At 43.6% G+C, this 12252-nt stretch overlaps 1 long non-coding RNA gene across 1 annotated transcript in view; it reads right to left on the bottom strand.

Moving 5' to 3' along the window:
• Window positions 1–972, bottom strand: part of LOC111813762 — a 19234-nt gene extending 18262 nt beyond the window's left edge. Inside the window, exon 1 of the long non-coding RNA XR_002818936.1 lies at window positions 929–972. This is a non-coding gene — a long non-coding RNA (uncharacterized LOC111813762). The remainder of the gene's footprint in view (window positions 1–928) is intronic.
• Between the last annotated feature and the right edge of the window lie 11280 nt (window positions 973–12252).

Below are 12252 nucleotides of genomic sequence, written 5' to 3' on the forward strand. Positions count from 1 at the left end.
ATAAGGGGAGGGCTGGTGAGATGGCTCAGTGGTCTAAAGCACCTACTTGGAACAAGCTTAGCAAAGCACAGGGACCGCGGTTCAATCCCCCAGCACCACAGGCCAGCCAGCCCCGCCCCCTGGCGGGCTGAAATGGCCACACACACACACACACAAATAAATAAATAAAAATAAAATTTAAAAAAAAAATAGGGGGAGTTATTTGCAATGCATCTTTTAAAATTCTTAAAAGATGTAAACATTCATGGTATTTTTTATCACATCTTATACATCCATCCAGATATCTTATAAATATTTAAGACTAAAATCATGTGTCCAAGTGCTCCTGGTTACCATTCATTACCTAGAGATCTTGTGGCACCTCACATTTGAAAATTTGCCTCCCTCCAGAACCAGGCTTGGAACAGCAGCGCAGTGCCCCTGGCCGGCTGGCTGTGCAGCTCCGGAACTCATCCTGACTCGATCTCCTCACACCCTCACAGAAACCCTCAGCAGAGCTAGCTTGCAAGAGGATGCCCTGCTCTCCTGCGGCTCCGCCCACTGCCTCTTGAGAGCAAGGGCCCCTGTGTTTACGCCCTCTTCCTTTCTCTTGTTGCCACCACAGGGCTAACTTGACCCTCTCAGTGGCAGCACTGGAAATGTTTCTTACGCAGAGTATCTTCTTCCATCTCTTCAAAAAGTCACGCTGCTGCCAAGTCCATTCTGCACAAACAGCCGGCCCCGCCCCAGTCATTACCCTGTTTTTGAATCCCATAAAGTCTCAGCGTTGTCTGCAGAATAAAGACTAAACATCGTAGTCTGAAGTTAGAGGCCACTTCCCAATCTTCTTCCCAACTGCTTTCCTGGAACTACTCAACGTTTTAATTGAGTTAAACGTTGACACCACTTGCCCCCTGTTGTGCACGAGTCTTCCCGGCACCCAACCTACCTGCATGCGTACCTTCTGGGTGTTCAGCAGCGCTCTGCTCTGGGTCGGACCATCCAGGCAGGGCGAGCTACTTACAGCACAAAGCCTTTGATGATGGTGGCGATGATGACGACGACGACGACGACGTTAGCCACTCCGTAGTGTCACAATGGATGCCCGGCACTGGATATGCGTCATCTCATTTATTTCTTCCAAATAACCTCATCCCCATTTCAGTGGTCAGGAAACTACTGTTCGGACCCTATCCAATGTAAATGTATACGTGGCAGTGTTAGGGCTCAAAACAAGGCAGTCTGATTCTAAAGTTCACAAACGTTAACTTCCTCTCTCCTTAGGTACTTGAGAGAGAATTCAATGGCCCTTTATACTGCATTCCTTTTATTTTTATTAAGTGTATTGGTTCATTTTAGGTATACATAATGATCACATTCATCATAGGAATTTTTACCTATATATGTTTCCTCTCTCTCTCTCTCTCTCTCTCTCTCTCTTTCTGCTCTCATTTTTTTTTTTTATTTATTTAAAGATAGGGTCTTGTTATGTAGCCCAGGCTGGGCTCAAACTTGTAACACTGCTTCCTCAGCCTCTGACTTGTCTCTGATAGGCTCAGGCCCTAGTGTGAATTGCTAAAATTACCATGGGGGTCATCTGCTATGGCTGAAGCCCTTAAAGCCCAACTCCCCAAGACCCCTCCCCCACTTCTACTCTAACTCAACCCAGGACATAATTTACTTTTACCCTTTGCGCCACCTCAGGGAAGATCCCCAGTTTCTCAGGTATATCTAAGCATCCCCTTCAAGCCCCTCCCCTGGAAAAAGGCCATAAAAGCTTCAACCTCTCTATGTCTAGTCTAGAGAATTTATCTTCCCCAAATTCTCTCCATGTCCAAAAAAATAAAGCCCCTTTCTCCTTTTTCTTCTGCCTGTTTCTCTGCTGTGCAGAGTACCTATCAGTCCCAGCCTCCTGAGTAATTGTTTACAGGTTTAACCACTATTTACTTATTTTTTTTTTGGTGGAACCGGGGATTGAACTCAGGCCCTTGCGCTTGCCAGGAAGTGCTTACTCTACTGAGCCATCTCCCCGGTCCCTTTGATACAGGGAGGTAAAACTGATCTAGGGGGCAGTGACCTCCAAATGATGTAGGGAATCTCCAAATGACATAGAGAAAAATGATCTCCCGACCTGACCTGGACGAGTTTGTGTTCTCTAAAATCGAAGAATGAATTCTCGGAACAAAGGGAGGTTATGAGCAGAATATATTTATTGAGGGAAAGAAAGCTCATGTCGGAGAGACAGGAGAGGGGCCTGGAGCGGGTGGTCCCCAGAAAGCTGTCTCTTGCATGGACTTTTATAGAGTAAAACCATGCAGTGAGGCGGTTTAAGGTGGTGGGAACATGGGAACTCGCTTAGGTGTATGTGGGATGGGACAAAACTATGGTCACCCAATGGGATTACAAACACCATTGCTCAGGTAAAATTGAGTCCAGGACCAAATGGGGCAGTGAGTCACGTAGCAAGTGGGCATAAATGTAGAACAGGACTTTATCAGGTAGCCATCCAGTAGTAGTTGGATTAATGATTCTCCTGGCTCTCTCAGGGTGATGAGCAATCTCGGATGCCAATCTTTAGGGAGGTAGGCATTTGTTTGATCTTTGGTCTTCAGGTCTGGCCCACGGCAGGAGCATCTATCCCTCCCAGAGTTGCAAAATACCTTGTCTTCTCTAGTATCTCCTTTGAGAGCCTGGCCCTGTCTGACTGCCTATAATATTTCTATTAAACTCGGCTGCCTGCAACACCTTTAACCACTATTTACTACAACTGTTTCCTACCTGGAAGTAATTTGTCTTTTCTGAGCTATAATCATACTTGCTTTAAGCCTCTTTTTCGGTACTATCATAAAATGTATTTTTATTACTCATGCATATACTTCTTTGATGGAGACCAGTAATAGGCAGGTCTGAGCAGGATTTAAATTAACCAATGGGCTTTCCATGTTTACTTGTGAGTCTGTCCAAAGCCCAGGCCTCTTGTCTGGAAATGGGTAGTAGGCTCATAGCAAGCTAACTTCTGTGAATCACTGATCCTGACTGACCTATAGTGGCCTATGAAGCCATGATAACTCAAAGGACATGACAAGGTCACAACTAAGGACAACTGGTGTCTAGTTACTCTTCTCTCCTTGCTGGGACAAATACCCAACACCCAAAATGAAGGCAGGAAAAGTTTATTTAGCTCACAGTTACTAGAGGTTTCAGTCCATATTCAGCTGGCTCCAAGGCAGCCTGGAACATGGCAGAGAGCAACCTTTCACAGTGGCAGCGAAGAGCAAGAGCACAGGGAGGAGTAGCAGCAGCTCAAGCAGCTAACTTCTCTTTCCTCTATACATTGAAATGCAAATTACCTGCCCCAGAGCCGGTGCAGCATCCATACCCACAATAATCAATCACAAACTCCAGAAACAGCCCCAAGACTGCATGAGGCTTTGGGGGGACAACTAGACACAAACCCTAACACCTGGGTCCAATCTCAATTAACTAGATAAAGACTAGCTGCAGGCATCTCTCTGCTGCCTTGAAGGCTTTCCTGGAGATAACATAATTCTCCCAGATTAACATAATGTCTCACCTGGAGAAGTCCTTGAGTGACTTCCAAAGTCCTTGAGTGGTCCAGCTCAGATTCCCACCTTTCTTTAGTATTTTCCTCTTTTATTTGATAACTAAACAGATATGGACAAATCTTTGTCTCAGCCCCCAGAAAATCTTGAATTCTACTAGAAAGGTTTCCATCCTCCTGGAGCCGTAAAGTCACATCCTTTGACTCATATGGAAACCTTCTTTGTTTCTCTTTTTCTCTGCTTTTTTCTTTGCTTTTTTCTTTTCTTTTCTTTCTTTTTCTTTTCTTTTTCTTTTTTCTTTCTTTCTTTTTTTTTTTTTTTTACTATATTCACTTAACAAACATTTATGGAGCACTTTTTTCTTGACCACCCCTTGAAGACTTGAAAAAGAGAAATCAAATGAGTTTTCCATAAAGGAAATCGCAATTTAACTGAGGGTGACAGATACCAAGTAAATTTTAATTTAAAATATAATAAATCATGATAATTTTAATATCAAAATTTTTAAATGTTCCAGGGCTATAGAGTGCTTAATGCTACTATGGGATTGAAAAGATAAAGCAAAGGTAAGGTTGTGGTGTCTCGCATCTGTGATCCTAGCACTTTGGAGGCTGAGGCAAGAGGATCACTATGACTGCTACAAGTTCGAGGCCAGTCTGGGTTATATAACAAGACCCTATATCAAAATAAAAAGAAGATAAGGCTGTCACTGATACATCCTGTAATCTTTATTATTTTATATTTCCTAGTTGCCTTTGAATGACCATGGCTTCAGTTAATAAGTTGAGTTGGAAAAATGAAGGCCCTCTGCCCCTGCCCCTGCCCCTGCCTCTGCCTCTGCCTCTCTGTCTCTCTGATATAGGGGAAAATGATCTCCTGACCTGACCTGGATGAGTTCGTGTTCTCTAAAACCAAAGAATGAATTTAAGAACAAATGGAGGTTAAGAGTGGAATATTTATTGGGAAAGAAAGCTTCTGTCTCAGAGGGGACAGAAGGGGGGCCCAAGTGGATTGCCCAGGAAGCTGTCTCTTCCAGGTTATTCTTATAGGGCAAAAGCACGCAGGGCTAAGGACCTCGCTTAGGTGGACAAGAGGTGGGACAAAACTATGGTCAACCAGTGGGATTACAAGCACCACTGCTCAGGTAAAATTGATTAAGTTCACGACCAAATGGGGAAGAGAGTCTTGTAGCAAGCGGGCATGAATACAGAATAGGACTTTATCAGGTAGCCATCCAGTAGTAGTCAGGTTAATGATTCTTGGTCTCCCTTAGGTTGATGATCAATCTTGGATGCCAATTTTTTTTAAGTCTGTAGATAAATATTTTATTATTTTTTTTCCCATAATTTTATTGATAAACAAATAGCAATGAGACAGTTTCAAATCAAATCGGTAGGATCGGATGCCAATCTTTAGGGAGGTCGGCATTTGTTTGATCTTTGGTCTTTAGGTCTGGCCCACAGCTGGAGGATCTGTCCCTCCCAGAGTTGCAAGATATCTTGTCTTCTGTGGTATTTTCTTGGAGGGCCTGGCCCTGTCTGACTGCCTATAGGATTTCTATCTAACTCAGCTACCTACAACATCTCTCTTTCTCACTATACAATACAGTTAAGTTTTTCCACTTTTCTTTCATGGCAATAATAATAGCCAATATTTATTATGCACTTGCTTACATATCTCAGGTACTGTTTAATGCAGTTTGTATGTAAGAATTCAGTCAGTGTTCACAATATGCTTTAAGGCAGACACTTTTTTTTTTTTTTTTTTTTTTTTTTTTTTTTTGAGATGGGGAGGTCTCACTGTGTTCCTCAGGATAGTTTCAAACTCCTGAGCTCAAATGATCCTTCTGCCTCAGCTTCCAGAATAGGTATGTGCCACCATACTTAGCTTGGTCACTACTGAGATTTCCATTTTATAGAGGAAGCCAATGAAACACAAGAATTAAACCTGTGTCCTAAGTGTGTGTCTGTCTTTTTTTTTTTTTTTTTTTTTTTTTGGAGACAGAGTCTACTATGCATTTCAGGCCATCCTTGAGCTCACTTTGTAGCCCAGGCTGGCCTTGAACTCTGTGGCAAGCCTCCTGCCTCAACCTCAAAAATGCTCCTATTACAGGAATGCAAGAGTAATGGCCCAACTGGGGCTATTTTATAGATAGAGAAATTGGGCCCCAAAGAGAAATCAGTGTCGCCTAGACTAGTTGGCAGTGGAACTGGAGCCCAGATCCTCCAACAGCGGCAGCTCCACTGCGCTCCCCTCACCTGTCTGGTTCTGAACTCACTTGCCGCAAATCAACCCACCTTGCTCCCTGGCAGGGGAAGCAGTTCCCAAGCTTTCCAGTCATTAACACTCCATCTTCCTGAGATTTGCTAGATTCTCATAATAACATCTCCTGTATTGTTAGTCACTTAATATTTTACATAAGCTCTTGATTATTAGAAGTTGTTAAAACATCACTGGTGTAAGTAAAAAGCGAGTGACATTACCTGTGAAATCACATTAAGATATGAACTATTTGAATAGCAGATATTTTATCCAAAGTGATCTACACTGGGGCTGGTGAGATGGCTCAGTGGTCTAAAGCACCTACTTAGAACAAGCTTAGCAAAGCAAAGGGACCACGGTTCAATCCCCCAGCACCACATGCCAGCCACCCCGCCCCCTGGTGGGCTGAGCTGGCCACACACATACACACACACACACACGCACGCACATAAATAAATAAATAAATAAAATAAAATAAAAAAAACAAAGTGATCTACACTGCCTCAAGTGGTACGTGGGCCACAGCTTGGGAAACACTGACCTATGTAATTAAATAGTAAATTATTTTATTTTCAAACTTCCTTTCTTATTAAGTTCAAATCTGTCCTTAAACCATATTGTCCATTGCAAAGGATAGTTTATTCTTTTCTTATTTGTTTTGTTTCTTTTTTATTTTGGTGCTGGGAATTCAACCCACAGTCTTTACACTGAACTACCCCCATCCCTTTTCCTTTTCTTTTTTCTTTTCTTTCTTTCTTTTTTTTTTATTTTTTATTTATTTATTTATTTATTTATTTATTTATTTGCAGAACCAGGGATTGAACTCAGGCCCTTGCGCTTGCCAGGGAATCTTTTTCTTTTTCTTTTTCTTTTTCTTTTTCTTTTTATTTATTTATTGTGTGTGTGTGTGTGTGTGTGTGTGTGTGTGTGGCCAGCTCAGCCCACTAGGGGGTGGGGCTGGCTGGCATGTGGTGCTGGGGGATTGAACCGCGGTCCCTGTGCTTTGCTAAGCTTGTTCTAAGTAGGTGCTTTAGACCACTGAGCCATCTCACCAGCCCCAAAGCGCTTTATTTTAGCTGGTACCCAGCGGCAGCACCCGGCACAAAGTACCTAAGTGTGCACTGAAGGGGGGTAGCGTGGGGTTTATAAAGCTTAAAACCACAAGGGTGTGGGGCGGGAAGTTCAAAAGTCATGGCGTCTGTTGAGACTAAATATGGTTATAGGTCTGGGGAGGGCTTGGGAAACAGAAGTCACATTGGAACTCAAGGGTGGGACGGGGGATTCAGGAAACAGGTGTTCTGTGAGACAAAGCACATATTGGAACTCAAGGATGGGATGAGGGGCTTGGGAAGCAGGAAGTCACATTTTACAGCAGCTGACATGGTTCACTAAGACGGGCGCATACAGAACAGGATGGCGGCGCTTTGGTCAGGTTATAACACTCCCCTTTTTTATTTTCTTGAGACAAGTCCTGCAAGGTTGCCCAGGATGGTCTGGAATCTGATATTCCCTTGGCTCAGGCCCCTGAGTATTTGGGATTACAGATGTGCACCACCACACCTGCCTGAAGGGGCTGCTCTATCCTTAGAAAGGACAGCACAAAGGACTGAGTTCTCACTCTATGTCCTGCCACTGTCATTCATTTTCAAGGCCACTCCATTTATACTAGTGACTCTTCATGAGGTTTTTAGTTGAATATCTGCCTGCTCTAGATTAACTAATTTCTTCAGCCCTTAAAGTTTCTTTCTCTACAAAATATATACTATAACCTAACATAATGGATAGCTCCATTTATTTGGAAATTTCAACATACTGCTCTCAGCATTCTGTCCCAATATGGGCTTCAGAGTTGGAAAAACCTAGACCAGACCCTACCCAAAAGCGACTGCTACTGGCAAATATCATCCTTGCAACAGTTCAGTCTCCAGTGCCGGCCAGAGAGTCTGGTATACACACACATTCAACTTTAGCTGGCACCTGAACCAGAGGTGCAGGCGTCTCCGGCTCGAACTGCTGCCACTAGGTGGACCTGAATGGCAACTGCATCCTCCTGGCCTGTCCACCGAGTGTCTGCTCCCACACCACCACTCCTCCCTGGAAGGCGGCCTGATGCGCTCATCAATTCCCTTGCCACTCTGTTTTCCCTGTCTGCAAGTCCCCCCTGGATGTCTGTATCCCAAACACTTAGCTAGTTAATATTTTAATCACAATTTTCTCAACACATGTTGGAGTGTGTGTTTTGTTTTGTTATTATTTCATGACACTTTGGCTGTATTTTTAGCCAGGTAGGGAAAGGAAGAGACAGAGCCACTTCAGCAGGCAGAAAATGTATTTCCAGGTCTTTCTTCTGAGTGTCTGTGAATACTTTTATGTGAATTGAGGATCTGATCTGATGGGATCTGGTTTTATCAGCATATCTATGGGAAAATTCAACACAAGCATAAAGAATCATTATGTTCCTCTGTGTTCTGTATTGTCATCCTTTGTTGGTAGCACTGCTCTCATTCTAAGGAGGCTGACTTTGCCTAGCCGTGGCAGACACTTGTGTGGAGTAACAGCAAGGTCATATGCTCCACTAGAAGTGAAGGAGGTAGCACGTCCTCCTAGACCTCAGTGTGAAGGTCCTCTGTCAGCCAGCAACTCTCACCTTATTCTTTTGTTTAACTGTCAGAATGTTCTTGGTAATCAGGGAGAAATTAAGGCAAACCTGGAGAGAATAGCCATTCTCTCGGACAGGAGTCTGTGTAATTCTGGGAATACCAAGACTACTCATAAATCTTCTGCCTGAGGGGCTACCTGGACTTCCTGATGAAACATAGACAGGATGTCATACATTATAATTGATACAACTTTCATCATTAAAATTGGAGACAGTATTTCACTCTCAGGGAACACTATCTAATAGGAACACATACAACCCAAACAGTGTGTGGTGCAGTGGATAGAGCCCAGAGTCTTGAATTAGGAGATAGATAGGGTATCTATTTCTACCCAGCTGCTACTGTTTTTGCCCAGTGGGAGTGGACATGTGATACTTTGTTCTCATGCATGGAGAGTGGGAAGAATCTTATCAGATTCTTAAATAAATGGATCTTCAATAACTTTGTCCATCTAACCAAAAGACACGATCCCGTCCAGAAAATCGAGCAAGGATTCTGAACTGTCAAAACTCACTTCCCATACCCACTAGCAAATATGGCACCTTAATGGATTTAGTCATATCTCTGAGAAGGAACAGAGTAAATGTCCAGTTAGTTTAATTCCCCTTTAATTAGAACTCAATTAAGATCTCAAGAATACATGATAGTTCTGCTCTCTAGCCTGGTATAGAAAGATCCTTTCCAACTGTAAATCCTGGTTATGGCTCATAGAGGAAGTGAACAGTTGATCAAATAGTAAAATTGCCATGTTGTAGGGAGCAGAAGGAATGGGAATAGATTGACAAGTGGGCAACAGAATAAGGAAGTAATTGGTTTAAGACTTTGCAAAGGCAGGGAGGGATGGAGGGCAGGGATGGAGGGCAGGACAGGAGAGTGCTTTGCCTTGCATATTATACGTGAACTTGAGATGTACGTTCCAAACCTTAGATTTTGAAAAACTTTTGCTATCTAGTCAAATTTCTTAAGAGATGACTGAACTTCTACAGACTCAATTAGAAAAGGTTTCTGAGTTTTAAGCATCTGTTAACAAGAAAACCCAGCAAAAAAAAAATTTTGACAACCCCTATGTATTCTACTTCTTATAATTACTTCATCCCCCTAGGAAAATGACTCACTTTTATGGGCCTTTGCTTATAGTGTTCAATACTAAAGTATCACTTTACCTTTCTGATTATTAAAGCCCTCATTTATAAATAATAATCCTAGCCCTGCCTCACCTGTCCTACAAGGTAAATAATGGTGTATCTTAGAAACCATTAAGGTATGGGTTACTGTCTTAGTTACTGTTCTCTCATTGCTGGGACAAATCCCCAACACCCAAAATGAAGGAAAGAGAGGTTCATTTAGCTCACAGTTACTGGAGGTTTCTGTCCATATTCAGCTGGGTCCAGGCAGAGCAGCACGCGGCAGAGGGCAAACTTTCATGGCAGTGGCAAAGAGCAAGAGCACAAGGGAGGGGTAGCAGCAGCTCAAGCAGCTAGCTTCTCTTCCCACCTTACACTGTAATGCAAATTACCTGCCCCAGGGCAGGTGCAGCATCCACACCCCCAGTAATCAATTGCAAACTCCAGGGCCAGGGAGATGGCTCAGTAGAATAAGTGCGTCCCAGGTAAGCACAAGGGTCTGAGTTCAATCCCCAGTTCTGTAAAAAAAAAAACATCATAAACTCCAGAGGCTGCCTCAAGACTATATGAGGCTTTGGAGGGACAACTATACACAAACTATAACAGTTACATTTTTAAAAGTAATCACTGCTGTTGCTGGATATGGTGGTACATACATATAATCCCAGCACTAGTGATGTCAAAGCAGGAAAATCCTGGGCTATAGAATGAGACTCTATATAAAGAGGTGGGGAAGAAGGGAGAAAGACAGACAGACACAGACACAGATGAAAAAGACAAAGACAGAGACACAGATAAACAAAAAGACAGACAGACAGACAGACAGACAGACAGACAGACAGACACAGAAGGACTGACCTATTACAGCCAGGACATCTCTTACAATGTAAGAGGAGCAGTGTTTCATCCCTTCTCATTCTACTAGGAAGCTCTGGCCCCTTCTCCCCTGTGGAGTTAGCCACAGATGGCCCCTACAAGCACAGTCTTCAAGGGATCCAGTGTTGTTTCACAAAGACAGGAAAGGGCCTGTGGTTCCTGCACTGTCAGACGGGTCACAGCCAGCGGACAGAGAGGCTTTCAGGAAGAACAGCTGCAGGCCTCACTTCTACCCATGTCCTCAACTAGCAGGTCCAGAGACATCTGTCAGCATGGGTGAACCGTAAGGAACACAGCAGCAGTGAACTACAGATGACAGTATTCCTCATCTTCTAGACAGTCACAGTAGAAACTCAGAATGGCACCCGTTGTTTATCAGCTGGGCACCTAGTAGTAAGCGCTGACTATAAGGTTCTGTGCTGGTCACTGGGGATGAGCAATGAATCAGACATGCCACCTGCCCTCAAAACCTCACAGTTTACAGGGAGAAACAGGCCCACAAGCACCCTCCCTCAGGGTGTGATGACCATCGCCTACAGTCTCTGGGCCTAGCAGATGGATCACTGAAATGTCAGAGGACTCAGGAAAGCTTCTCACATGAGACACATAGGATCTTAACTGGAATGTAGAAATTCATGAGGGAATAAAAGGGAAGGGACATTTTAGATGTAAGGAACTGCAAGGCCAAAGGCACACAGATGCAGCTGAGCATCTTGGTTCTCTACCTGGAACCAGCAAAGCTGGAATTCTACTATGGAACAGAGTGGGAAGGCTTGACATAGGATGGGTAGCTGAGGACCCAAAGACGCTGGCCTTTATGATGTCATGGGGAGCCATAAGGGTTTGTGGAGGATAATGTCATGGCAGACTCTGTCTTAGAGCACTGAAGTGGCCGTGTGGGGGCTGGGTGGGAATGGAGAAATGAGAAATGAACTGAAGATATTGAAGGAAGTGACAGATTCTAGAGAGATTTAGCAGGTAGAACTGATAGATCTTATTAGAATTCTAAGAACTTCTGGAACAGGAAATTAAAAGAGAAAGAGCAGACTGAAATTTACTGAAGTCCCACAGGTAGGTTAACAAGATATCTTGCATCAAGCAAATCCAGTGTTGATTTCAACTTGCCAACTGCCTGGCCAAGATGCTCTTATACAGAGACTGTGGACAGCAAGTTAAAACTTTTGTTCCTAACTGTTCCTTGCAACTGTGGAAGGACAGTGAATTAAGCAGGTCTAGCTGACTGGACCTGGATTCCCATCTTCTTCATCTTCCAGCTCTACATGTCTTAGCCCAAAATTAATTGCTTTGTGAAGGAGGATGGCTTTGTTCGGACACAAGAATGTTAGAAATTGACAGACAGCTGTTCTAGGACCTCCATACACAGTCCGTCCTTGATGCATGTAGTATCACAAAGATCTTCATAACTCAGAATGCCCTGCAGCACACAAATACACCCCAAAATCCCTAAGAAATTGACAGGAGTTGGGTTCTCTCCCTTCCCCCTCCCCCCATTTAAAGCCAGGGTTTCACTATGCAGCCCAGGCTGGCCTTGAACTCATGACAATCCTCCTGCCTCAGTCCATCCCAAGTGCTGGGATTATAGGCATGTGCCACCACATCTCTCAGGAGAGATAGCATTTGAAGGAAAGCTAAAAGAAAAGTAACTATGGGGAAAAAAAAAAAAAGAAATTTTAAGAAAGGGGTCAGGGAGATGGCTCACTAGAATAAGCACTTGCCTGGCAAGCATAAGGGCGTGAGTTCAATCCCCGGTTCTGCCAAAAAAAAAAA

Source organism: Octodon degus, unplaced genomic scaffold (assembly GCF_000260255.1).
Source record: "Octodon degus isolate 3935 unplaced genomic scaffold, OctDeg1.0 scaffold00221, whole genome shotgun sequence".
Classification (NCBI taxonomy): Eukaryota; Metazoa; Chordata; class Mammalia; order Rodentia; family Octodontidae; genus Octodon; species Octodon degus.